Source organism: Balaenoptera ricei, chromosome 11 (genome assembly GCF_028023285.1).
Source record: "Balaenoptera ricei isolate mBalRic1 chromosome 11, mBalRic1.hap2, whole genome shotgun sequence".
Classification (NCBI taxonomy): Eukaryota; Metazoa; Chordata; class Mammalia; order Artiodactyla; family Balaenopteridae; genus Balaenoptera; species Balaenoptera ricei.
The window spans coordinates 76,681,857-76,707,725 of NC_082649.1; the positions used below are offsets into that span (position 1 = coordinate 76,681,857).

General features: G+C 39.3%; 1 long non-coding RNA gene and 1 other non-coding gene across 2 annotated transcripts in view; one reads left to right on the forward strand and one right to left on the reverse strand.

The window, feature by feature from the left end:
* LOC132375124 (uncharacterized) overlaps positions 1–25,869 on the forward strand; it is a 152,621-nt gene that overhangs the window by 76,681 nt on the left and 50,071 nt on the right. The window lies entirely within an intron of this gene.
* On the reverse strand, positions 17,160–17,369 carry LOC132375507 (small nucleolar RNA U3). The gene has a single exon (XR_009506054.1). It is a non-coding gene; the product is annotated as a small nucleolar RNA U3 (small nucleolar RNA).

Sequence of the window (25,869 nt, forward strand, 5' to 3'; positions counted from 1 at the left end):
ATTCACTGTTTCCCTCACGCTCCCTGCATTTTCCTGCCTCTGCTCCTTTTTGATGTTCTTTCTGTGCCTGGAATACTCCTTTCTCCTCCTCCTCCCTACATGATCAAGTCATATCTGTTACACAAAGCCCAGCTCAAATGCTGGCCCCTCCATAAAGCTTTACTTGTGCACCTTCTAGCTGGAGTCAATCTTGCCCTTCTCCAAACTCTTTTGGCTTTTTCTCCAAGCAGAGATGTCTGATGCTTAGAACTCTCACTTCTGCAGTACAAGCCTTTTGAAGTAGTCTCCTTCCCTAATAGAATGTTGGCCCCTTGAAAGTAAAATTTATGCATAATCTCTATCTCTTTTTCCCACAGTGTCTAATACACATTAGGTGACTAGATGAATGAATTTGAAGGCAGTAGTTGAGTTGTTGTATGTATATATAATTGCTGATGATGTTCAATTTGATACAGCAGGTATGGCAAATTCCTCTCATGCATGCCCTCATGGTCCTTCTGGTGCCCGTGGCAAAATTCTACTCATATGCCAACCCCAATCAGCAAGTGGGTGTCTAGAGAAGTAGGTTGAAAAAGATTCTAAGATCGTGTCTTGTGCCAGTAGGATGGAGTGCTGTGATTGATTAATGATGTCTCCCATTACCCTGTATCAGAATTGACAGAAAGGTGGAATCTTTGTCACATCACATCTAATGTTTCCATATTGGTAGAAAGTTATAATAAATGGCATGGATGTACTTGCAATGAAAACTGACTCTCCTAAAATTATAATCACATCAATATATGAAGAAGTTACAAAAATAACACAAGATCGGAGTCACCAGGCCTATCACTTTGGCTTCTTCCACTTGCGAGCTAGTAGCAAATTACTTAATCTCCCTTTATCCACATGTACAATGAGTTAGTAATACCCATTTTACCTATTTCACAGCCAAATAAGAGGATATTTTTCCTGGTTATGAGGCCAAAATTTTATATGTATATGTAAAATTATTTATATAATATATGTATACATATATATTTATATAGTATATGTGTTTATATATGTTTATGGGTAATGATTTAAATTCATAAATAACTTTTATTATTTCTCACTTTGAAAGTCTCGCAAGTTCTTCAAATTAAAAAAAAAAATACAGAGAAGGAAAGAGAAACGCACTAATTCTTCTTGAACAGAGACAATCACTAGTAACAACTTAGTATATATCCTTGTAGGTCCTTTTCAATGAGGTGTATAGCCTTTAAAATTCTTTTGAGACTTGTATTCTTTTTTTTAATCAGTACAGAGTGAAAATTTTTGGATGCCACTAAATATTATTCTATAACATTGCTTGCATGTTAAATAGTATTTTATTATATTTTAATAGCATGTTGTCCACTGTGAAGTACAACACAAATGCAATGTTGATTTGATATTTATATGATGAGCACAAGCAAGGAGGAACCTAAAAATAGACAAATTAAAACTTGTTGCCTTGTAGTTTGCTTGGAATAGTGGGTTTTCAGGTAGTGCTGTGGTCTCTTATCCAGGAATCTTTATGGCAATGGTAATTGTGAGGTGTGTTGATCTGTAGTGAAGGTTAGTACATTGGATTTGATGGGGCTCAAAGGACAAATAAACAGTTGAGGTTGAACTTTCCTCAAGCAGTGTTTATGTGCTCATTGGATTTAGAGTCAGTTTTGCAAATGTTCCTACAGGAATGGATTCATTTTTGAAAAGCTATAATCAGCAAGAAACAAAGGGCAGGGATGTTTTTGAACTCAAATTTTTGTAGGGCTCTTTGTTCCCCTTTTGTTAAAAAAAAGAAGCAGAAATTGAGTAAATTTAGAAAAGTACAACAAGCACTATGCTTGTTTCTACTGACTTAAAAGAAATACTCCTTCCTTGAATATAGGAGTCTTTTTTGATCTGGAGTACAGGACTAGATTTCTGAAAACATTAGAAACATGAGAAAATTTTCAAATTTAGGATTCTGTAGTGTTACTGTAAAATGTATATCCCTCTAGATGGCCACTCTATAAGACACATTTTTAGGGCTTTTTTAAAGAATTCTAGGGACATGTGTTTGCAGTAGGGTGTAGTAAAGACACATAGGCTTTGGAATTGTGAAAGATCTGACTTAAGGTTCATTTCTGCCATTTACTAGCGGCATGATCTTGAACAAATTACCCAACCTCTTCAGCTCCAGTTAACTTGATGACAGAACCTGTATCACAGGATAATTTTGAGAGTTAGATGAAATCATGTCTTTAAATTTCTTGGCATAGTATAGGTACTCACTGAGTGTTGATCACCCATCTGTATAGTAGGCTCTAAATAGGTCATGGAGGTAGACAAGTTGGTTAACTCTCTCTCCTCAGGAGCCTGATGACTGAGCCACCAGAACACTTTATTTTCTTGGCTGCAAGAATTATTTGTTACAACATAAGTAAAAGAACTGATAAGCACAGTCTGTAAGAAGGTCTTGAGAAATTAGAATATTGATCAAAGCAAGAATGAAAAGAAAAGAACTTACGCATTTTAAGATGTCCTTGGTTGCTTTCCAATATTTTCTCTTACTATCAGTTTATTTTATCTTAATTCTAATTACTTTCCTTTTGGCCTAGAGAATTCCTGATTCTCCATGTCCAGCCATGCCCATGCTTATCTCTTTCTGTGGCATCTCATCTCAGGCGTAGCTTTAAGCCATCTGGGATCAAAGCCTTCTGCTTAGGGGATGCTGCATTTAACTAAGGATAGATACTTTGCAGTGATTTATCATACTTATTTTAATACCCAACCCATTTGCTTTGACTTTTTTACCCAGTTCGAGAGGAAGAGGCTTATGAGGACAGAGCAAAGTCCTCAGTTGTACATTACTTCTTCCCTCTGTTTACTCCTTAACCTATTACAAAAAAATTATTCCTCAAAAAGATCACCTTTTCTCTTAAACATCATATCTCAATATAAATGAAATTATTTTGAAAAGTAACATCAGATTATGTACAGTTTCTCTCCAGTGTGATTTCCAACACTGATATGTTGTTAAATTCTATGTACTGAAGAAGCTATTTGGAAATACACTACATATATCCACTTGGTTCATCACATTTATATCACTCTCTCCTTTAAGGCCTCAGAGATAACTCTAAATATTTACTCTTTTAAATAAAAAACCTCTTTTATTGAATCAGTCTCAGCTGCTTAAACTTTAAGTGAAAATCAAAGCCCTAAAAATGAGCCCAACATTTAAACTCCATTATAATTACCCCTGGGTGGCCAAAGGAGTGTACCTTTAGGTATTGAGCTTTCGTTACATGAAATCTAGCTGGGCTTTCCTGATCTGGACTGGGAAATCACCTCAGTGCTTTGGGCCTGAGGCTAAAATAGACTGTTTCCCACTAAGAAACATAAATTAAATCAAAAGATTGGCGTTCTGGAAAATTTCCTACCCTCTACCCCAACCCAAGGCCATAGAAGAAAATAAAATAGCAAGAGAAAAAACTTCATGAAATAGCAAGAATGCTAATGAACACTGGTTACCTAAGGTATTAAATGAAGGAAATCTGCATGGGGAAAGCAAGCTTCAGACATAAGAGAAATTTCAGGAGGCAGTGGATTTCCCAGTTGTTTAAAGCCTGGGCCATTTTCACCAGCCAGGTGGTGTACCTGCTGGCAAGTTGCCTCATGCTGCTATGCAGAGAGGTTTGGTTGGCATTAAAGATTTCTGACAGGCATTAGTCACCATCAGAATATACACTACTTTGTGGTTTGGAAGAATTATTTGATTGGCTGCTTTAGTGATTATAATATTGATTTTTTCCTTACGTCACATTTGTTACATCTGTGGTAGCATCCCAGGGAAAACAATGCAGTTTTGATTTGTTACCTATTTTTTGGCATAAAAACTAGCTGGTTTCACATTTGTTTGTTTGTTTATTTTTCCTTTACCAAGCAAAGCTGTTACCCAGTAATTAACTAGACATTGGACTTAGGAAGGAAGCAAAGCACTTGATTTTTTTTTTTTTTTTGACTCCTGTACTATGTGAAAGAAATTCATGGGAGGGCAGGGAGGGAAGACATTGCAAGAAATTGCTATACAATATGGTTAAGAAATGTCTCTGTGATTATAAAATCATAAAAGAATAATTGGATGGAGATACCACCTGATTTTCCTGGGGGACTCTAATGACATTTCTGAGAGCCGAGAAGGCCCTGTACATGAATCTCTGAAACATTCTGCAATTTTTTTCCTCTTCTCTCTTCAGCTCAGTGGGTTCCTGGCCAACCCCCAGGACTAGGAGCTGAGAGAGGGGCTGAGCTGAGGCCCATCACTATCAAGATGAAGTGAAAGGCCAGACATGCTGAAACTCCTGTCTGAAATCTCCAGGGAAGTTTAAAAAACTTCAGAGCTGTCTACTCTGTGAACAAAATTCTAAATTAACCATTTCAGGGTAGTTTCTGACCAACTCTTCAGTCTTTTCCTCTTGTGACATGGTTGAGAAATCCAGTTCCAGCCCATGTGGGTTGAGTCGAGAAGGTACATGAGGGTTTTGGTGGGAGGGGAGTCACATTTCAACTGCAAAGCTGAAAATCTGCACAGCGTGAAAAAGAGAGAACCATCATCCACAGGAGAAGTGTCTTCATTAGTCTTAACTAAAATATTGACATTTCAATTGGATTTTTGGTGGTGATTGCTCTGTTGCACCAATACGAAATGTCCAGCTTGGCCAGCACTTAGAACACCTGTCCTACATGCTTAAGAATAACTAACAAAAATTGGATGGCTTGAAACGTGGCGGAAAGTCAAACATTTGAGAGAAAAGAGGCAATGATGGTAGAGAAGCTCTTTTTCCTTTTGGTACCGTTGTTCCCTCTTTGTTTTTTTAACAATGGTACTGAAATGGCTAACATTCGTGAAGTCCATTGGGTATGTAAGGGCTTCCCATGCATTATGCCACTCAGTCCTGAGAGCTTACTTGTTTACAGGTGTCAGTTTGTAGATAAGGAGTCTGAAGTTCAGGAAGGCTTTGTGGTTTGCCCAAGGGAACTCATTTTGTAGGAGGTCAAATGCAAATGCTGACACATGATTTGTGAGCAACCTTCCTGGAATTCTTAATTCTGATTATATATACATCAGGATCTCCTGTGAAGTTTGTTAAAATGCAGATTCCTGGGTTTTACCTCAAAACCTCTAGGTAAGAGGTTGGGAAACACTGGCTTGTTACTTTGTATCTTCAGCTCTCTGCAAATTTCTGAGGTACAGCTTTTGAGAGCCATGCCACAGTCCAGGATGAGTAGGCTATGCATGATGATGGGCTGTGACTGAAGGCGAAAGCCAGGGTATCAGCGAAAGAGCCTCCATTTGGCGCTTGAGGTAAAGAGGGGCAATGTACGTGCACATGGTCAGCCCTGTCACCTCACCATCAACAAGGACACTGCACAGCCCCTGCTCTTTGCTTTTCAGGGATTTGTTTTTCAAGCTTTTGTCCCTGCTTCTAGTCCTTAGCACAGTATCTCACATAGAGTAGATACTCCAACATGTTTGTGAAATGACCACATAAACGCTTTATTCTTGACGTAGCACAGAACACAGCCTGGCTGGTTAGCTGCAGGTAAGGGGCAGAGCTTGAGGAGCAGACTGAAAAGGTGTGATGTCTGGATGGCGGGACTCTGTAGTTAATGGGAGGTGGGGAAGGCACAGCATGGGCTGAATGCCTTGGATACCTAAGGTCCTTTTGTGAGTCATTTCATTATGCCTCGTAACTTTCCTCGCAAGTAACTTCCATCACACACACTGAACAGATGAGCAGCTGAGCCTCAGAGAATATAAGGATCCTGCTCGTGGCCATGTGGCTAGTGCCAGGAAGGCCAGAATCCCAACCTATCTATCTGACTCAAAACCTATGCCCTTTTCACTTTATCCTACATCTCCTAAGTAGAGAAGTGTCTTGGTGTAGAGCTGCACTGTTCAACAGAAATATAAGGAAAGCTATAAGTGTGAACCACATATGTCATTTAAAATTTTCCAGTACCCATCTTTAAGCTGATTTTAATAATGTACTTTATTTAACCTAATGTATCTAAAATATTATCATTTTAACATGCAATGAATAAAAAAAAGCTCAGTGAGGTATTTTATATTCTTTTCTTCATACTAAGTTTTCACAATCTGATGTGCATTTTATACTTACAACATATCTCAGTTAGAACTGGCCACATTTCCAGTACTCAGTATCCACATGTGGCTGATGATGGCTGCCATGTTGGATGGGGCAGATATAGACAATCAGTAGTGTTATCAGGACACTTAACTGGGTTGATGCAGGAGAATTCAGTATTGGGAAACCCAGGAGGAGATGATACTCTGAAGGGTAACTAGGTCAGGCAACTTGGCATACAGGAAGTGTATCATTCACTCATTCATTCATTCAACATGTATTAGTGAGTACCTCCTAAGCATCAGATACTGTTCTAGGTGCTAAACTAGAGAGGCAAACAAGATTAAGTGCTTTCACTAGTGGAATCTACACTCTAGGAGGTGAGATAGACAATACAAATAAGCATATAATTTAAGTGATTTGAATAAAAGTACAGCCAGCAAGAAGATAGAGGGTAGCAGGGACTGTTTTTGATGAGGTAATGAGAGGCCTTTCTGAAGAAAAGTCATTTGAGCAGAGACTGAAGCCAGGCATAGGAAAGTCTGGCTAAACGGTGTTCTAAGCAGAGGGAATACTGAGATGGCAACATGCTGAACAGGGTCTGGGAATAGCAAGGCCAGTGTTTGGAGGGGAGGGGGTGTGGTAGGAAGTGAGGCCTGAGAGTGAGACTGAGGTCAGCTCGTGCAAGGCCTCATAGGGTGTGGTGAGGACTTGCCCAAGTGTGATGGGAAGTCTTCATAGGGTTTTGAGTCAGAGAGCAAAGTTCTCTGAACTCACATACCTTTATAAAGGATATGCTGGCTATGATATGGAGAAGACACTGGAGGTGGGGGGGTGAGTAGCAGATTGTTATTGCAGGTAGTGTGTAGAGCTATGAGGAATAAGTCTAACTTCATCGGGATGGGGATGAGCAAACACTGGATATGATTCCATTCTCAGGCAACGGGTGTTACTAAATGCTCTTTTATATATTGCATAGGCATATGTTGATTAAATTAGAGAACATTTCGTCAAATTGCACAACTGAATGATATTAAATGGCTTACCCAGACAGGGACTTAGAGAATTAGGTCATGATCTATTGCCAAAACTGGGGTAGGATGGATGAGTGTGGTTGATATTAGAGGGTAATTTGGTCAGGAACACCAGAAATGCCAGAATCTGCCTGAGCCCAGCCAATCCTCTTCTCTGAGAGGGTCCCAAGGAATACTGAATTACAAGAAATAATGACCCACGCAAAATAAGAGTATCACTGTATTGTAAGCTGACCTTGTGTTTAGAACTCCAGTGTACAGTTACTCAGTTAAAAAATTAGCACAAGGGGCATGAAATGGACTCTAAAGTTGGGAGGGTTCCTCTCTTAGGTTCATGCTGAGATGTTGAAATCTTATCACTAGGGATGAGAGCACCCCCTCAATAGAATGTGAGCTTCTGTCGGGAATCCTATACCTGGGATCCTATTGACCTTCTACTGGGAATCCAATAGACTGGGGTCCTACCTTACTTACAGCCATATCCCAAGAGATAGAAGCTGGCATCTAATAAGTGCTCAATATTTGTTGCATCCATTCATCCACTCATCCTATTACTCCTTCATCTAATGAATGTCTTTGCTGCGCACTGCGATATAGCAGGGAGGAGACATAGCCATTGCATTCTGCATTCACAGGCCACCATCAGAAACAGAACTCATCTCTACCTTATGATGAGTTCTTCGGGGAGGAAGGACAGTTCACTATGGGAGCTCACGTGAGGGTTCGCAAATTCAGGGCAAGAGAGGGTAGAGAGCCTTCCTGGAGGCAATGGTGCCTGCAGAGATCCTTCTTGGGCTTAGAATGAGGATGTAAGCATTTGTAAACAGTAAAGACACACTCTGTTGGTGGACTTGCTAGTAGTATCAAGGTCGCTTGAATGCAGAACTGTATTTTCAGAATAATAGCCTGTAGTTGGCTGGCAAATTTAAATGGTGATAGAGCCTTATTAATATGTATGACCTACACCTTTCCTAAATTTGGTAGCATGAAAAGCTGGAGTATATGATAATTTTTAAAAATCTACATTCATTCCATTCATTTGGGTAATCTGGCGTATAATACCTGATTATCATAATTTTACCTAAAAAATGAATAAACTAGACAAAGGAAAATTAAAATCTTTCACATTAGATGTAATTATAATTTTTTTACAGTAACATTCACAGTTAAATTCTTAATTAAGTCTTCATGCCTCTTTTACAAAAGTGTATTTTGTTGATATAGTTAATTTTTTAACATCTGCATTAATGAGAGGAAAGAACAGCATAGATAATTCCCCAAAACCAAAGCTTAAAATCCATCTTTAGTGGGTTGTGCGATAAAGTCTGTTCTGTGCAATGCCTGATATTTGCTTTCCTGATGATGTACTTTATGGAATAATATTAACATGCGTTTGCATTTCCTGAAAAGAAAAAAATGGCTGATATAAATCAGGGAAGAGAATATGGCAGGGACTGAGGGATGGGGAAGTCTGTTTGGAATTGACATTTTTCCAGTGACAATAGGTATATAGATAACTGACTAGCCCATATGTCATAAATTGAAAGAGAAGATGTTTCTTTCCTTCCTTCCTTCCTTCCTTCCTTCCTTCCTTCCTTCCTTCCTTCCTCCCTTCCTTCCTTTTTTCTCCCTCCCTCCCTCTGCCCCCCTCCTTCTTTCCTTCCTCCCTTCTCTAATCTCAATTCATTTATTATGTTTTCAGAAATAGTCAATGTCAACAAAAACACACAAACCCATTCAAGTTCAGGTAAAACCTTAACAAGAAGCAGCTTATCAACACGATCACCTCCATGGGAACTAACTACTTCTGCCCATTTCTAGCTTAAGACCCTCTAGGCACATGGTCGTAAACCTGAGAGGGATATGTTGTGCATATGTTGCTGCTCCTGCTGTGCATGTGTTGATACCCAATACGATATTTTTTGAAAAATCACAAAGAATTCAGCAAGCATCTTCAGTCGTAGGGCATTTTTCAGTGTTTGTTGCTGCCATCGTAATAAAGATTACAAATGATCTCCCTGCTGCTCAGGGTACATCTTCTAGACATCAAAGCAAAGATGACAGAAATGCATTCAGAGTCCCGCTTTATGAATTTGCTTTGCTTATTGCATTTCTTTTCTTGGGAATGTGATTGCTTTGGAATTACTGGGATCACGGAGAAAAGCACGCCATCAAGAGAGTAAGCTATAGAGTGGGGAAATGTGATAAAGTCAATTTAAGCTTAATAGAAATCTTGGGGGTTTTTGATCCACAACTTCGAGGTAACTGCTTCAACTTTTGCAAAGTCGGAGGAAATATTTTTATCCATTTCTGTTGTTGTTATTGTTGAACACGCTCACAAAAGGGCAGACCTGGGGTGCTACCGGAAGCTTGACGGCAGTTTGGAATACTATGCCATCTCCAAAAGTATGTCCAATGATGCAATTATCACAGAAATGTAGTTGCGTTGATTTTTGGTTGTGAAAAAAAAGATAAGCAGAACAATGAAACAGTGTATCAAATACTAAATGGACATCAGATTAAGCCAAACTTTTCATTCATTTCAACAGGAGCAATCTTAAACCCCTATTTAAATTCTCATGTAAAATTTTTTAGCATATTATATTTAATAATTATACAAGATGTCACATGCTAGAAATAAAAATTGCAAAGCATCTTCTTTCTTTTTTTTTTAAAGCACAGCAGGATTATATTTTAATACACAACCAAAATACAAAACACCATAGTAAATTGATGGCAATAAAATATGGTATTTCATTTGCACTGCATGACAAATGGTTAACATCCTTAATAATAAATGAGTTTTTAGAAACCAGTAACAAAGACATTGATATATCAAGGGAATGGAAAAAAACAAACAAAAGAAAATGAAATAACGCAAGTGACTAGTAAGGTTTAAGCATATATGAAGATGACAGAGCTGAAGAATAACAGAAGAAAAGCAATTTCTTTGTAATACCACATTACCAAAGATTAAAAATGTAACATTGGTACAGTTTTAGGAAATAATACCCACATAAACACTGGGGGACAAGATTGATGAGGTCCTGTCTATATAGTAGGGAAAACTAGTTTGGACTTGAAACTATAAATTTTGGATATCCTTAGTCCTAGCAGTTCCAATTCATTGGAATTATTTCAACAAATTAGTTGGATAAATTCACAATTTATATACAAATCATGCTTACTGCATAGAAAATTTGTAGCTAGTATATAGACCCCCCCCAAAAAATGACTTGCATGTTAACTTATCAATACACCCAAAAGGATGTACACAAAATTTCATTAATAGTAGATAACATAGATAGAGGTGGCAGAATTAGAGGAGGAAAAAAGGCATTTAAGAAGTAAAATATTATACTGCACAATTTCCATGTCCTTTGAAATCTTGGAAAAGATGGTTTTTTATGAGTCAATTTTAAATTTCCCTGTGATAAGTAAAAATTTTAAAAATGTGCACTTGATACTTAGGGGAGCACTGTAATTAAGCCTTGTAATTACACCATCCTTAGCTTCTCTGTGTAATAATGCCTCCATCATTCATTTTCTCTTGGACATGTGATCTGAACTTTTAAGAGTAAGAGCACATTCATGTGCACACATGTGCGTGTGCACACACACACACACACACACACACACACACACTGGGACTCTCATCACTCATTCTTTGGGTACCAATGTACATGCAAAGACACAGACTTAGTTGGGTTTCAAGCTATGTTTTTTGAATTGCAAGTAACCAAAATGGATTTTGGCTAAGTTAACTAGGGAGAAATTTGTTGGAAGGGATGGGACTACTTATAAAATCAGTGGGAGGCTGAAGAAGCAAGCTTAGAGATGGACATGAACCAAGGCAGTCTACTTGGCAGGAATTGTTCTGTAGCACCAGAGTGCTGAGGCTCACTGAATAAGCCCCGACCTTTTTTCGTTCTGTTCTTCTCTTGGTTGAAATTGAGATTCCTGGAAGGGAACAGGCATTCGATTGGCCTATTTGCTCACATGCTCACCCTTGGAAGGAGAGAGTAGAGTACTTCCATCAACTGTCCCACGAGACTGTATCTAATGGGGGAAGGGTGGATGTTTAAAAGGATGGATGCTGGGCAGCCCAAAGCAGCAAGCAAACAGTCCAGGGTGTGAGGGTGAAGAGGTGTTACTCCTTGGAGAGATATTCCTAACGCTGAGTAGAGACTGTCAGGGTTGGACCTGTCTCCTCTTGGACCATTTCAAAGCAGAGCACAGCTTGGGATGATGTAGTGAGCTCCTGGTATGGAGTCTGAAGATCTGGGTCTCATACAGCTTAGTTCTGTGACTTCTTGCAATTTTCTTATCTTCTTTGCATCCTAGTTTCCTCGTCTTGCTTATCTCACAGAGTTATTATGGACGTATAAGAACACTGTACATTAATATATGTGAAAGCACTTTCTAAAACTGGTAAGTGGTTTCCAAATGTTCCTATAAGTTTGAGAATCTTCTGTTAGTGCCTGCAAGAGCCCAAAGAGCAGCACAAAGGCCCAGCAGCGTGTGCTAGATCCTGCACGTGCCCTAGATACTGAGATCAGTGTCACTTCATGAATATGCCCTTGACAGATTAGATGGGTGAAAAAACTATCATGAAACTTAATTTTAGATGAAGTCTGGCATCCACCAGACATAGGCTATACCTCGTAAAGCAAAATCTTCACTTTCTTCTTTCTAGAACAATCTGTTCCATGATGCTTATTCCCAGAATCCTTAGGTTTCAGGCATCTGTCTGGATTTTGATTTCTTACATTATAAATAAAAAACATACACAGAGAGGTTGTACTTCATTTGAGGGCTATGTCCCTGGAGTCCTTGCATAATTCAAAATTCACCTATTTCAAGGCAAATACCAACAAAGGTAGGAGGGACCTTGTTTACCAGATAAAATGAGTGTCCCCATGTAGCCCTAGTATAAACTCAGTTTACAGTTCACTTGCCTCCTTCAGCTCTGAGATTAAATTGTGTGATTGTCAACAAACTTTATTTTGGGGGAGGGTTAGTGTTGCATTATTTTAAATTTTGCACATACAGAGAGTCTCAACATATTTTATGTCACATTATACTGAATTCACATAATTCAAATCTGCACTCAGTGAGGTGGCTCTGTAATTTGGTACGCTACTCTATCATGACTACACCTCCTGTAACGCTCCAAATTTCGGGAGCACATTTGGTTTAAATCGGTAACACATCCACTGTTGAATATATCCTATTTTGCGAATGCATAAGGAGGAGCCAAGTAAAACTAGAATACTGTAGTGTACATTTCTTCTTGACCCATCTATGGAAAATTCTGATTTTAAGAAACCTAGGCACTTGTGTCTGATGACTGTGTCTTGCTTTCCCATGGGCCAGCTTCAGGGAATTGCATGAAGAGTTTTATTTTCATGCTAGGCCAATTTCTCAGTTGTGAAATGAGTTTCTCTGGTTTTGGTGAGGGATGGGTGACCCAAGTCAAGGGAGTAAACCTCACCCCATCAAGAGATCGGTTTGCTTGTTAATTTCATGGAAGGCTTTGTACTGAGGTAAGCAAAAGGCCGATGGGGAAACCTTGCAACCACCTGTAAGAATTTGGGCCACTCACAGCAAACCTTTGAATTCCTCATGCTCACATTTGCCCTTTAACAGATGCAGCAACTGAGGCCTCAGAAAGTCCACTCACCTTCCCAAAGTCACGTAGTGGTGAAGAGGTGAGGCCTGGCCAACTGTAGAGCTGAGTTCTCATCCATAAACAACCCACTCCTCCCTTCAAAGAGAAGCCTTTAAACTGTTTTGTAACGGAGCCCCTGAAACCTCGCCTCTTGTTTTCTCTGATTCTCGTTCCCTACCCATAGCTTCTTTTTTTAAAGTTGTCTATTTATTTATTTATTTTTGGCCGCACTGTGTGACTTACAGGATCTTAGCTCCCCAACCAGGGACTGAACCCAGGTCTTCGGCAGTGAAAGCACAGAGTCCTAACCACTGGACCACCAGGGAATTCCCTCCTACCCATATCTTTTAATGTTGCTTTCAACAGTTTTCGGGGCTATACCTATGAAATTCATTTTTTAAAAAATTAATAATTAGGTATTTTGTCAAACAAACAAACCCATAGGCCTTTGAATGAGGTATAGGAAAGTGATACATTTCAAAAAGGTGGCTAAGCACAATAAACTAAAATTTTTAAAAAAGAACAATAGGAAAATTCTTGGATGAACTTACAGCTTTCAAGTGGAACACTTTCTAGTATGGAATTACATGAGCATGGCATAGATGAATCATGTAGTCATTTTCTAATTTCCCTGCCTGTATCTTTGGTTGCAGTTGGAATGTCTCCTCCAAGTTTGTTCACCTCTATTCTTTTTTTGTGTGTGTATAGGTTTCAGTGTGACTTTGCCTAACATGGCACTGGGGGTGCTTAATAAATGAAGCTACTGCTTCTTATTCTTGATTATTCATGATATTGCAGACCTGGGTCTTATCAATTCTTAAAATAAAAATCATCTCTTGCAACGGTCTGGAGCCTCATAGACTGCAAAGTACATTCTGCCTATCTGATTCCACTCAACCCTCACAGTTGTCTTCTGGCTTAGACAGAATGGATAAGTAGCTTGAACTGCAAGCTACTTTGCAGCTTGCTAGGGCAGGAGAGCTGGAATCCATCCCACGTCACTTGATTCTCTGCTCTTTGTTCTTTCCCTTTGGCCGCACAGCTTCTCCCTACGGTCACTCATCAGGCACCATCCACTTCTCCCTGCTTGGGGTCTGTACTGAGGGCCTTGCACATCCACATAAGGATGTGATCTGTAGTAGCCTTTCAGCAACTACCATCACAGGCAATGCCTGCTCTTCCCCTAACAGTGTAATTATTCGTGCCTCAGTTATCTTCTCCAACCCAAGCCTAGTGTCCAAATGGTGACTCATTTAAATCTAGGCCTCAGGCACAGTCAGTAGGATGGGCACTATCTTGCCATAGTGCCTCCACCTCCTTCAACTTGTTAACTCACTGCTCTAGCAGAGCGGCCTTGTACCACCTCCTTCCCAGAACCAACTGCCAGCAACACACGCAGGCTCTGCCGTAACTAAGTATTGATTTCATGTAATGTGTTTGTATGGAGGAAGCTCATCTCATTTGGGGGCTGCTGTTATCTGTCAGTAGAACAAAATGTGTGATTATCAGTGGGTATCCTATGGCTATCTATGACGAACTGTAGCCTCTAATCCATCTAACTGTAGTGACATTATGGTACGCCATGCAAGAGTGGATTGTTTTTCTTAACGTGACGTCTGCTGCTGTTGGCCTGCTTTTGTGCCCAGAAATAGCTGCACAGATTCTTCATTGCAGCTCCTTCTTAGTTCCAATTTGGTCCTGCTGGAAAGGAGACCAGCAAAGTCCATTTACTATAATGTAACGTAACTGTGACTTCAAATAAATGGAGCACCAGGTATTATTTGTTTTCTGCTTTCTCTGTAGCAGTCATACCTCCTGGCATTTTTTTGGTAACCTTGCTATTCTCTGGAGAACAAGACAAGAAATTTTGGTTGGAAACAAACTTCACATCATTAACCTCTTCAGGAGATGCTGTTGGGTTCTTGAGTCCCCCATCACCTTTACGTGGCATTCACGGGCCCCGGGCTGAGTTGAGATTGCTCTGTTTTGTAAGTTTGATGAGGCAGGTATATTGCAGGGAGAACCCCTTATGCTCACTGCAGGAATGAGAGCCTGAAGAGCTAGGATCTAAGTCTCTCTTCATTGTGTGATTTCTCTTTCCATTTGACAGCTTTATCTCCACCGAGCCACTGGCTGTCTTGATTAGGAGCTTTTTCCCAACAGTGGAACAGAAGTTTCTAAATAAAGATATGAGCTGCTTGTGTAGGTGTCTTTGCCTGTTTGGAGTTTTCCATCATGAGGTGGGAGATTGGATGGAATAGCCTACGTAGGTAGTGACTTTGTTTTCCATCCTTGCTCAAAATATTGGCCTGGAGTATCAGGAGACGAGCCAATTAAAAATTGTTGTTTCTAGTGCTAGTCTTCTCTCCTTTAGCAGCAGTTTTATCTCCTGCCTTCTGCTACCTAAAGTTACTTCCATTAGGTGTTTCTTTCTTGCTGCCGTATAAAGTGATTATAAATAACATTGTAGGCAGACTGGTGTTAGAGGGAAACGTTTCCAATCCTGTGCACCATTGTGGGTTATGTCTTTGAAGCTCACACTGAGCTCCTCAAGCTTCATTTTAAGTGTCACATTATCACAGCCCAGTCGCCTGGGCAAGTTACGAGTACTGAGCTAGGAAAGGCACATAAATGCCAATCACACTGTAGAGGTGTCAACTGCATCTTAAATATGTCACTCAGAAATCTGGTGAATGAGCCAGAAACAAAAGTATAAAATATGATAACTTTCTTTGAATGTCCTCCTCTCATACATTTCAGCATTTAGGGATCATATTGACAATAATATTGCACAAATCATGAACGCTACTTTTGGTAGTTTTAGGTAGGGAATGGAGGAGAAGATTTGGGCTTTGGGGTCAGAGGAATCTGGGTTCTGATTTCACAGCTTTTTGATACTGAACAAATATGCCCTCAGAGCTTCCATCTTTTCATCTAAATAAGGTGAACATGACAAGGATCTTGCAGGTCATGGAGACTGAGTAGGCAGTACCACAAAATCAGCTAGCTCAGTGCCTGATGCGTAGTAGGCTGAGGCATCCTGCCATCCATCACACTACCTAGTCCACTGGGCACATGTCATTCGCAGTTAATTATAGCTCTGACCATATAGACCTTTTTCCAAAGTTCAGTTGTGTTTCTTTCATACAACCATTTGAACTGTCTACAGAGTGTTTCTAAGACAATACTAGACCATACCTGGAGTATTAGAAAATGTCCTGAGTGATAGTTCGAAAGGGCCCATCCAGAGGTGAGTGATGAGGTTGGTGAGAATGCTTAAGAATCATCTGGGCACATGCTAAATGTGGGCAGATTCTAGGGCCCCACTCCTTAGAATCTGATTCACTAGGTTTGAATGAGGGGTCCCTGCAATTTGCTTGGTTAATGTGCTCCTCAGATGATGATAATGTTTGGACCACACTTAAAGGAATACTTCTGCAAACATGTCAACAGAAGAACCAGTGAACATCTGAGATTGTCAGCTGGGAAAGGACCACTCAAGGGGGATGAGACAGCAGTCTTCCAGTTGCCAAATATGTGTTATGGACATGATGTGATTTGTTCTGGAGCCCCAAGGGTCACAACAGAACCTCATGGGTAGAAATTCCAGGGAAGAAAACTTCAGCTTAATATAGCTATTTTCTAAAGATTAAAGCTATCTAAGGGTGGAATATATAGCCTCCGGGAGTAATGAGCCCTCTAGCTCTGGAGGAATTCAAGTTTGTCTATCTGCATGGCCTCTGGGAATTTTACATAGAAGAAATTAGCTCATGCTCTTATTCTCAATGGTACTTAATTACTTGTAATTGTTTACCTATGGGTCTAGTGCACTGAACTCTCACAAGTGTTTATTAACCATCTACCTGGTGCCTGATTCTGTGAAGATGAAGCACAAAAGTGCTGCATGAATCCAGGTGAAGGCGTGATCTTAGCAGATGCTATTGTCAGGAAAGGAGGAGGAGCTGGGCTTCCATTTCTGTATGGGATAAGGTAATAGGCATACTGGCAATGAGAAGGCGGTGGTGAGGGTGAGATTACCCATTGGGAAAAGCGGGGAGGGGTAGTTTTGCTTTGAGAAGAAAGGTTCTTTCACACCAGCATTTAACACATTATTAAGTAAAGCTTTCATTTTCTTCCAAATGGGTATCCATTTTTCTACCTTTCTCTTCAGAACTATGACGTTCCAGTTGTCTCCTGGAGATAAAGAGTTGTTAAACACTTATTTTTCTTGGCTCCACGTGTGTCTTTCCTTCTCCTTTTAAATTTGTGGTCACCATTAATGTATATAAGATGTACTCCCCCTTTTTTTCAGAAACTGTTCAGACAATGTCCTCTTCCTCATACTCTCCCAAGAGGAGAAAAGAACGATCCTTAATGGCAAATGGCCGGTGCAGTGAAGTAACACCAAGAGCTGGTTTCACACTCAGGAGAGAACCCCGCTCCTCCTCCTTGTGGAATATGTCCCCCTTTTGATTTTCTACAAACTTGTATGAGGAACTGTTGGTTTTTTAAAAGTATATTTATTTATTTTCCTTATTTTTTTGGGCTGCGTCGGGTCTTAGTTGCGGCACACACGATCTTTGTTGAGGCATGCGGGATCTTTTCGTTATGGCGCGCGGTCTGCTCGGGTTTCTCTCTAGTTGTGGCGTGCAGGCTCCAGGGCGCGTGGGCTCTGTAGTTTGCAGCACGCGGGGTCTCTCGTTGAGATCCGCGAGCTCAGTAGTTGTGGTGCACGGGCTTAGTTGCTCCGCGGCATGTGGGATCTTAGTTCCCCAACCAGGGATTGAACCCATGTCCCCTGCATTGGAAGGCAGATTCTTTACCACTGGACCACCAGGGAAGTCCCAGGAATTGTTGTTTGAATCAAGCAGGAGACAATGAATAGTTTCTCTCTTTCTAGGATTTCAAAATAATAGCACCATATTCTGGAGTCTAGACTCCATTCTGTTTTAAAGCTAGGAGCCAATTACTGACACCAAGATGGCATTAGATGTTTTGAGAGTTGGGTCATCTAGGTTACAGTTTGTTAAAAGTGTATGTACATGGGCCAATTATTAGACCTACCGAGTTTTATGATTAGCTGCCCTTAGAAACCTTGTTAAACCACATGTGCAGGTTCATGTGAAGTGGTTACTCAATTTGATTGTTCTTTGTTGTACCTCCTCTCCCTCCTTCCTTGATAGCTGCTATTTATTTGGTATTTTAAAATATTTCCTCTCGTTGACATATAGATCCATCTACCAAAAAGTCAAAACGATACCTTGATCTATAAATGTTCAGAGTTTCTTAAAATCCTAATACAGAATGAGACTGTCTAAAAGTTCTAGTCTGGGAAGTTGCCATCAGCAGCAGATTTTGCTGACTAGCACTCTATGTGTTTAATAATCAGGTTTTCTTTTTCTATAAACTATTTCTTGTGGAACTGTTCTCTCCAGTGCTGAGGTTACAGAAAAATATCATTTTTCTGTCACTGTTGGTGTTCTTCAGGCCCTCACTTTAAAATGGATGTGCTTTTAGAAACCTAGGTGGTTATCTACATCAGAAAAACACCTTATCCTGGGCCCCATCGGGTGATTTGGACAAAGCAATGCAATTTAGATGGGGGAAATGGTATGTATTACATTTTATAAGAGCCAGCTTCCAGTAATAACCATCTGACCCTTGTGATCCTATGTTTTCAATTTTCCTGTTAAAGAATGCAACAAGCAAAGTTGCCAAAGCATGTTTTTCTGTCAAGTGTTCACTGATTTGTGAGTTGCTGGGCAGATTTTCCATTTTCAGTGTTAGAAGACAGGAACATCAAACACTTACTTTTCTCTTAAAGTAACTTCTCATGCAACTGTCTCATGGCATATACTAAACTCTGGGTTTGTATTTGAAAAGAAAGCCCCTATGTATGAGTGCAGAGAAATAGTGGCATGATTTTAACCTTGATTCTAGGCTTTTGTTTTGCTTTGGTCTTTTTGATTTGGATATGAGCTCAGTATCTGCTAATTAAAGGAATAAAAATAGCAGCCTATTGCTAATACCAAAATACATTTATTGAGTGCCTACCTTGTATATATTCTTTTGCTAGGCTTTATTCTGGGACATCTTATACAACATATCTTATTTAAAAGACTGATTAATGAAGTAGCAGTTTGGAAATCCCTGGTGGGAAGTAGCTGTGGTATTCAGTATAGCTTCCCCAACTGCCATGCATGGCATCAACCTGAGGATGTCTGTGTACTAAGATGAGTAATACAAAAATCATTTCTAGGAAATGCCCTGTATCTTTGTACAATTTCCTGGCCTCCAGGGAAAGACGTCCAGATAACTTGAATGTTACTTGGCTTGGTAAAAACGTTGAAGTGAATCATGATCACTATTCCTGCCTCTCTTCTTTTTCTTTTCTCTAAATCAAAAAGCAGTTTAACATTAGCATAGCTGTATTAGTTGTCTGTTGTTGCCTAACAAGTTACCCCCAAATTTAGCAGCTTAAAACAACCAACATTTATTATCTCCCAGTTTCTGAGGGCCAGGGATTCAGGAGTGGCATGGCTTGGTAGTTCTGGCTCAGGGTCTCTCGTGAGGTTATGGTTAGGAGGGCAGTAGGGCTGCAGTGATCTGAAGGCCAACAACTGGAAAGACTGAAAGACTTTGAAAGATCTGAAAGACTAGGACTAGAAGATGCACTTCCAAGAAGGCTCACTTACTTGGCTCTTGGCAGGAGACCTCAGTTCCTTTCTATGTGAGCCTTTCTACAATGTCCTTGGGGTGAGGCAGCTGGCTCTCCCCAAAATGAGTGATCTGAGAGTGAGAGTGAGAGAGAGAGAGAGAGAGAGAGAGAGAGAGAACAAACAGGAAACCACAGTGGTGTTTTTTTTTTTAACATTTTATTTTATATTGGAGTATTGGAATATAGTTGATGAACAATGTTGTGTTAGTTTCAGGTGTACAGCAAAGTGATTCAGTTATACATATACATGTATCTATTCTTTTTCAAATTCTTTTTCCCCATTTAGGTTGTTACATAATATTGAGCAGAGTTCCCTGTGCTATACAGTAGGTCCTTGTTGGATATGTCATTGTAGTTTGGATTTGCATTTCTCTAATAATCAGTGATGTTGAACATCTTTTCATGTGCCTCTTGGCCATCTTTATGTCTTCTTTGGGAAAATGTGTATTTAGGTCTTCTGCCCATTTTTGGATTGGGTTGTTTGTTTTTATGATATTAAGGCACATGAGCTGTTTGTAAATTTTGGAAACCAATCCCTTGTTGGTTGCACTGTTTGCAAATATTTTCTCCCATTCTGTGGGTTGTCTTTTCATTCTGTTTATGGTTTCCTTTGCTGTGCAAAAGCTTTTGAGTTTAATTGGGTCCCATTTCTTATTTTTGTTTTTTTTCCCATTATTCTGGGAGACAGATCAAAAAAGATATGGCTACGATTCATGTCAGAGTGTTCTGCCTATGTTTTCCTCTAAGAGTTTTATAGTGTCCAGTCTTACATTTAGGTCTTTAATCAATTTTGAGTTTATTTTTGAGTATGGTGTTAAAGAGTGTTCTAATTTCATTTTTTTTTACATGTAGCTGTCCAGTTTTCCCAGCACCATTTATTGAAGAGACTGTCTTTCCCCCATTGTATAGTTTTGCCTCCTTTGTCATGGATTAATTGACCATAGGTGCGTGGGTTTATTTCTGAGCTTTCTATCCTGTTCCATTGATCTATAGTTCTGTTTTTGTGCCAGTACCATACTGTTTTGATGACTATACCTTTGTAGTATAGTCTGAAGTCAGGGAGTCTGAAGTCAGGGAGCCTGATTCCTCCAGCTCCGTTTTTCTTTCTCAGGATTGCTTTGGCTATTCAGGGTCTTTTGTGTCTCCATACAAATTTTAAGATTTTTTGTTCTAGTTCTGTGAAAAATGCCATTGGTAATTTGATAGGGATTGCATTGAATCTGTAGATCGCCTTGGGTAGTATAGTCATTTTGACAATATTGATTCTTCAAATCCAAGAACATGGTATTTCTTTCCATCTGTTTGTGTCATCTTTGATTTCTTTCATCAGCATCGTATAGTTTTTGAAGTACAGTTGCATTTTTATACACTAACAACAAAAGATCAGAAAGAAAAATTAAAGAAACAGTCCCATTTACCATCACATCAAAAAGAATAAAATACCTAGGAATAAACCCACAGTGACTTTTATGAATTAGTCTCCAAAGTCACTCAACTATCACTTTCTCTTTATTCTATCTGTTAGAAGTGAGTCACTAATTCCATCGCACATTCAAGGGGAGGAGAATTAGACTCCAACTCTTAAAGGGAAGAGTGTCAAAGAATTTGGGAAAATGCATTCAAACTACCACAGTTGTACTTGTCATTTAAAGTTTACAACGAGTTTCCAAACATTGTTCCTTCAAAAGAGTTCACAATGGCAGTAGTGCCTTTCTCGCCTATCACTAAGGTGCCGGGCCTCTTGCTCTAGAATAGCTGTCATATATCATCAGGCTTTTGCATAACTCTCTGCTTCTAACTACTATCCTATGGCATTCTGGCCAGAATTTGTATTAGCCAGTGGAGAAATGATAATGTGCTGAGACATTTTGCTGTGCTCAAACAGAGCACTTTCCTGTGGTTGTAAGATTTTCCATCATCCTATTTTCCTTATCATGAGGATGGTATCACTGAAGAGCCAGTATGAGTGGACTGACTGATTCATTTCATGAGCACTGAGGAGAGAGAGGAGCATCTCTCTAAATTTGTGGTTCTCCTTGGTAAGACAAATTTAAATAAATCACATGTTCATAAAGAAAGTTTAGAAAAGACCATCACAGTATACTGGAGTAGATTTTATATCTATTAATAGTAATAAAGCCACTTTTATATTCACCTCTTGAGAAACATTAAGTGTTCTAAGATACTAACTTAGGGACCTGTTAATGAGAAAGGTGCTGGTTTGGTAAGGTTTTTTTTTTGTTGTTGTTGTTCTTTTTAATCTTTTATATTAACATAAAGTAAAATAACCAGTTTTGGTATGCATATCTATGAATTATAACATATGTATAAATTCTTATAACCACTACCACAATCAAAATGCCATACAATTCCATCACCCCCCAAAATCTCCCTCTTGCTATCCCTTCATAGTCATATCTAACTCCACCCGTAAATTATTTCAATCTCTGACCTTTTCTCCATCACCATAGTTTTGTCTGAAAGTGCCACGTAAATGGATTCATATAGTATCTGATCTTTGAGACTAAGTTCTTTCATTCCACACAGTGCTTTTGCAATTCATCCAAGGTGCTGTCTCAATAGTTTATTCCTTCTATTGTTAAGTGGTATTCCATTGTATGGATGTACCAGTTAGTTTATACATTCATCTGCTGAAGGACATTTGAGTTATTTCTGGCTTTTGGCAATTATGAATATGCATTTATGTACAAGTGTTTTAGTGGACATAAATTTTCATTTCCCTAGGGTAAATACGTAGGAGTGGGATTAGTGTATGATGTGATAATTGAATATGTAATTTTATAAAAACTATCAAACTGTTTTCAAGAGTAGTTGTACCATTTTGCATTCCCACCAGCAATGTATGAGAATTCCAGCTGCTTCACATGATCACCATCACTTGGAATTATCTGAATTTTTATTTTAGTCATTCTTTTAACTGTATAGTGGTATCTCATTAAGTTTTTTTTAATTTGCATTTCCCTAATGGCTAATGATAGTGAACATCTTTTCAATAAAAGATGTTTGTCCTCTGTATATCCTCTTGATGAAATGTCTGTTCAAGTCTTGTTTATTTTTAAATGGGTTATTTTCTTATTGTTGAGTTTTGTGAGTTCTTTTTGTATTGTGTTCTTGTTATATCTAAGAATCCTTCACCTAAATCCAGGTCAAGAATATTTTTCCTGTGCTTTCTTTTAAAAGTTGTATATTTTACATTTAGAACTATGATACATTTTAGTTAAATTTTGCATAATATGTGAGGTTTAGATTGGAGATTATCCTTATCTATCTATCTATCTATCTGTCTATCTATCTGTCTTATGTATAATAAGTTGTCCCAACACCATTTGTTGAAAAGACTATGCTTTCTCCATTGAACTGCATGGGCACCTTTGCCAAAAATCAACTGGCCATATTTATGTTGGTCTATTTTTGGACTCTCTATTCTGTTGAGATTTTTTTCTGGTTCTTCATATGCTGAGTAATATTGTATCACATCCTGGGCATTTTGAATCTAATGTTATGAGACCATGGGTCTTGTTTAAACCCTATAAAGAATACTGATAGGTTTTATTCTAGCAGGCTTTTAAACTGGTTAGGTTCAGATCACTCATTTCAACCAGCCTTCTAGAGATTGTGGTTTCAATGGTGAGTCCATTTTTGAAGACTTTGTAATGATCTGGATGGCACCACCCAGCAGACCATTCAATACCTAGGTGGTTGACTGTCATATATTGTCTAGGGTCAGATCTATGCATGAGCTGCTTGGGCAAGTCCGGAATTCAAAAACAGCTTCATGGGTTTATTCTCCCAAGCTCCTTTTCCATACATGTTCTCCCAGTATTTTATTGTTGCATAAAACTTCCTCTCATCTGTGGTCAATCAGTGGTACAGATCATATAGGAAAGGCAAGATAAACATCTGAATCTTTCCCTTTATTTGCTAGTTTTCAAAATAATGGATTAGTCTACCAGTATTCTCCAATGATGACCTATTAGAGTTTTTCTTTCTTTTTAAAGAATCATTTTGATCTCATGGATTTAAACATGTTTGATCTGTTTAGATTCATTGCAATTATTAACCTTATTGATGAGTAAAAATTTAGTAGAGAACTTTTTTTAATCATTTGACTGTCTTGATAAACCATGCATTTGGCCAAGTCACTTGTCTGAATTATAGTGGGAACAGATGATGATAAATCAGTAAGACTCCCAGAAGACTGATCTTTTCCTTAAGGACCCATTACCATTACTGGCCAGCAAGTATTCAGGAATGAAGTACAATGTCATCCATCCATTCATTTTTAATTATTTGCTCACTCATTGAACCAACAAACATTTATTGAATGCATACCATGTGCCAGCCTCTGTGTTAGGCACAGGGATCTCAATAGCAAGTAGAAATAAGCATGTTCCCTGCCCTCAGGGAGATTACATTCTAGTCAGGGAAATAGAGACATTGGTGAAATAATTGCACAAACACACGTTAAATTGTAATGTGTCAGGAACTAAAAAAGATAACTTTGAGGAAGAGGTATGAAAGTGAGCAGTAGAGTCGGTCTCTTCTGGAAGGTCAGTGAAGGTCTCCCTTAGAGAAGATAACTTGTCTGACATCTGAGGGAGGGGAAGAGACTGACCAAGCAAAAGGAGGAGGGGGTGACAGTAAATGTAATCTTGAATACTTATATATCATAATCTCTCCCTGTTGTTCCTGTTTATATGTTATAATCCGGGCCCATGCAAACTGTAATCCTCCTAAGCCTAGATTGAAAAAAACATATATTTTGAAGGCTTCCATTGCTGTTTAAACAAATTTTTGTCCCTTACTTACATTTCCCTTCTCCAACAAATCCCACTAACCTCTTCCGGTCATCAAGTTGAGCATACACAATAGGCTATTTGGACAAATAAACAAACATAGATTTTCTATTCACTCCCTATGAAAGAAAACTCCATCTAGAGGATCTTATAAAGATTCCTTGTCCTTTCCCTGATTTTTCTTTGGAAAACTGTTGATTTCCTTCAAGAAGAGTTCAGGAGCACTTAATTATCTGCAGGACAAGTTGAATCACATCTCCAAACTCAGTTTTGATTCTAGCTGAGCCCATTAAGCAGTAGGCCCCCATGGGGCTTGCTTCAGCTGCTTGCATCTGCATTGGTTACTCCTGGTAACCAGGCCTTGACATAAAGGAAGATAAAGCTTGGATGGTGGCTAAAGAAATTGCCCCATACCTGCCTGTTTACCCTGGGAATCATCCCCTTAGAGGTAGGCCTGGCCTTTACAGTGAGTGGAGAGGCTTGACACAGACAGAGGGCAAGGGAGAGCAAAAGAATGGATGAGCAGAGTGGCCTTCTACCTTAAATTAGGAGGTTTGATCCTGACAAGTGCTCTAGGCACCCCTCTGTTGCTCGCAACAATAAGGTGTACTCTGAGAGTGCTGTGAACCCAGCACTGCAATCTTTTCATTTTATTCCTTGTTTCCCAGGCTCGTCTTTTGCCAGCTTCATGCAGGTGAAGGGGGGTCCTGCCCCTGGGCCTGATACGAATGTGCTGTTAGCCAGAGTGGCAAGTTGCCATTCTATGGATGCTCATGGTTTTCTGCAGGAGAAGAGCCTTATTAGGAGCAGAGCCCTCCCTCTGGTTCAAAGACTCTCCTCCCCAGGTCAGGCACTGTTGACCCCACAGTAGCAACCACCAAAAATCCTTGGTTTGCTGCCCAAGGCTCTCATGTTACAGTTAAAGACCTGCAAATGTCCATAGAGTCTTGGCCAGAAAGATCTGGCTAGCATTACAAATTCAAGGAAGAAATATTTCATTGGTGACTCTTTTTCCAAACTCAAGTGAGCTAAAACCAAAGAGGATTTTATTGCTCTTACAGCAGAATTCCCTGGGAAGATATGGCTTTAGGCCTAAGATGTTTCAAATGATGTCAGGAGCCCTTGATGTCTTTCCTAAGCTATAAAAAAATTGGTGTACTGTTACCAAAAGAAGAAAAACTGTTGTTGGATTGCCACAAAATAACAAATATCCATTTTAGTTATTTTAACATACATAGTATGCTTGGATAGGATTATATTTTCTTCTCTCTCCTCCCTTTTTCTGGAGGCTGGCACTTGTCATGGATAAAGAAATGGAGGGGGATGTTTGTAATGCAACTCCAAGAAAAGATGGAGATAACAAGGTATACAAGATAGTCTGTCAGGAAGTTCACATTTACAGGGCAAAATGGCAAATTATTTCTTTAAAATAATCCACCCAGAGCTCAGCCACTATAGAGGTGTCTTCTCCACCCACTATGCCTACTTT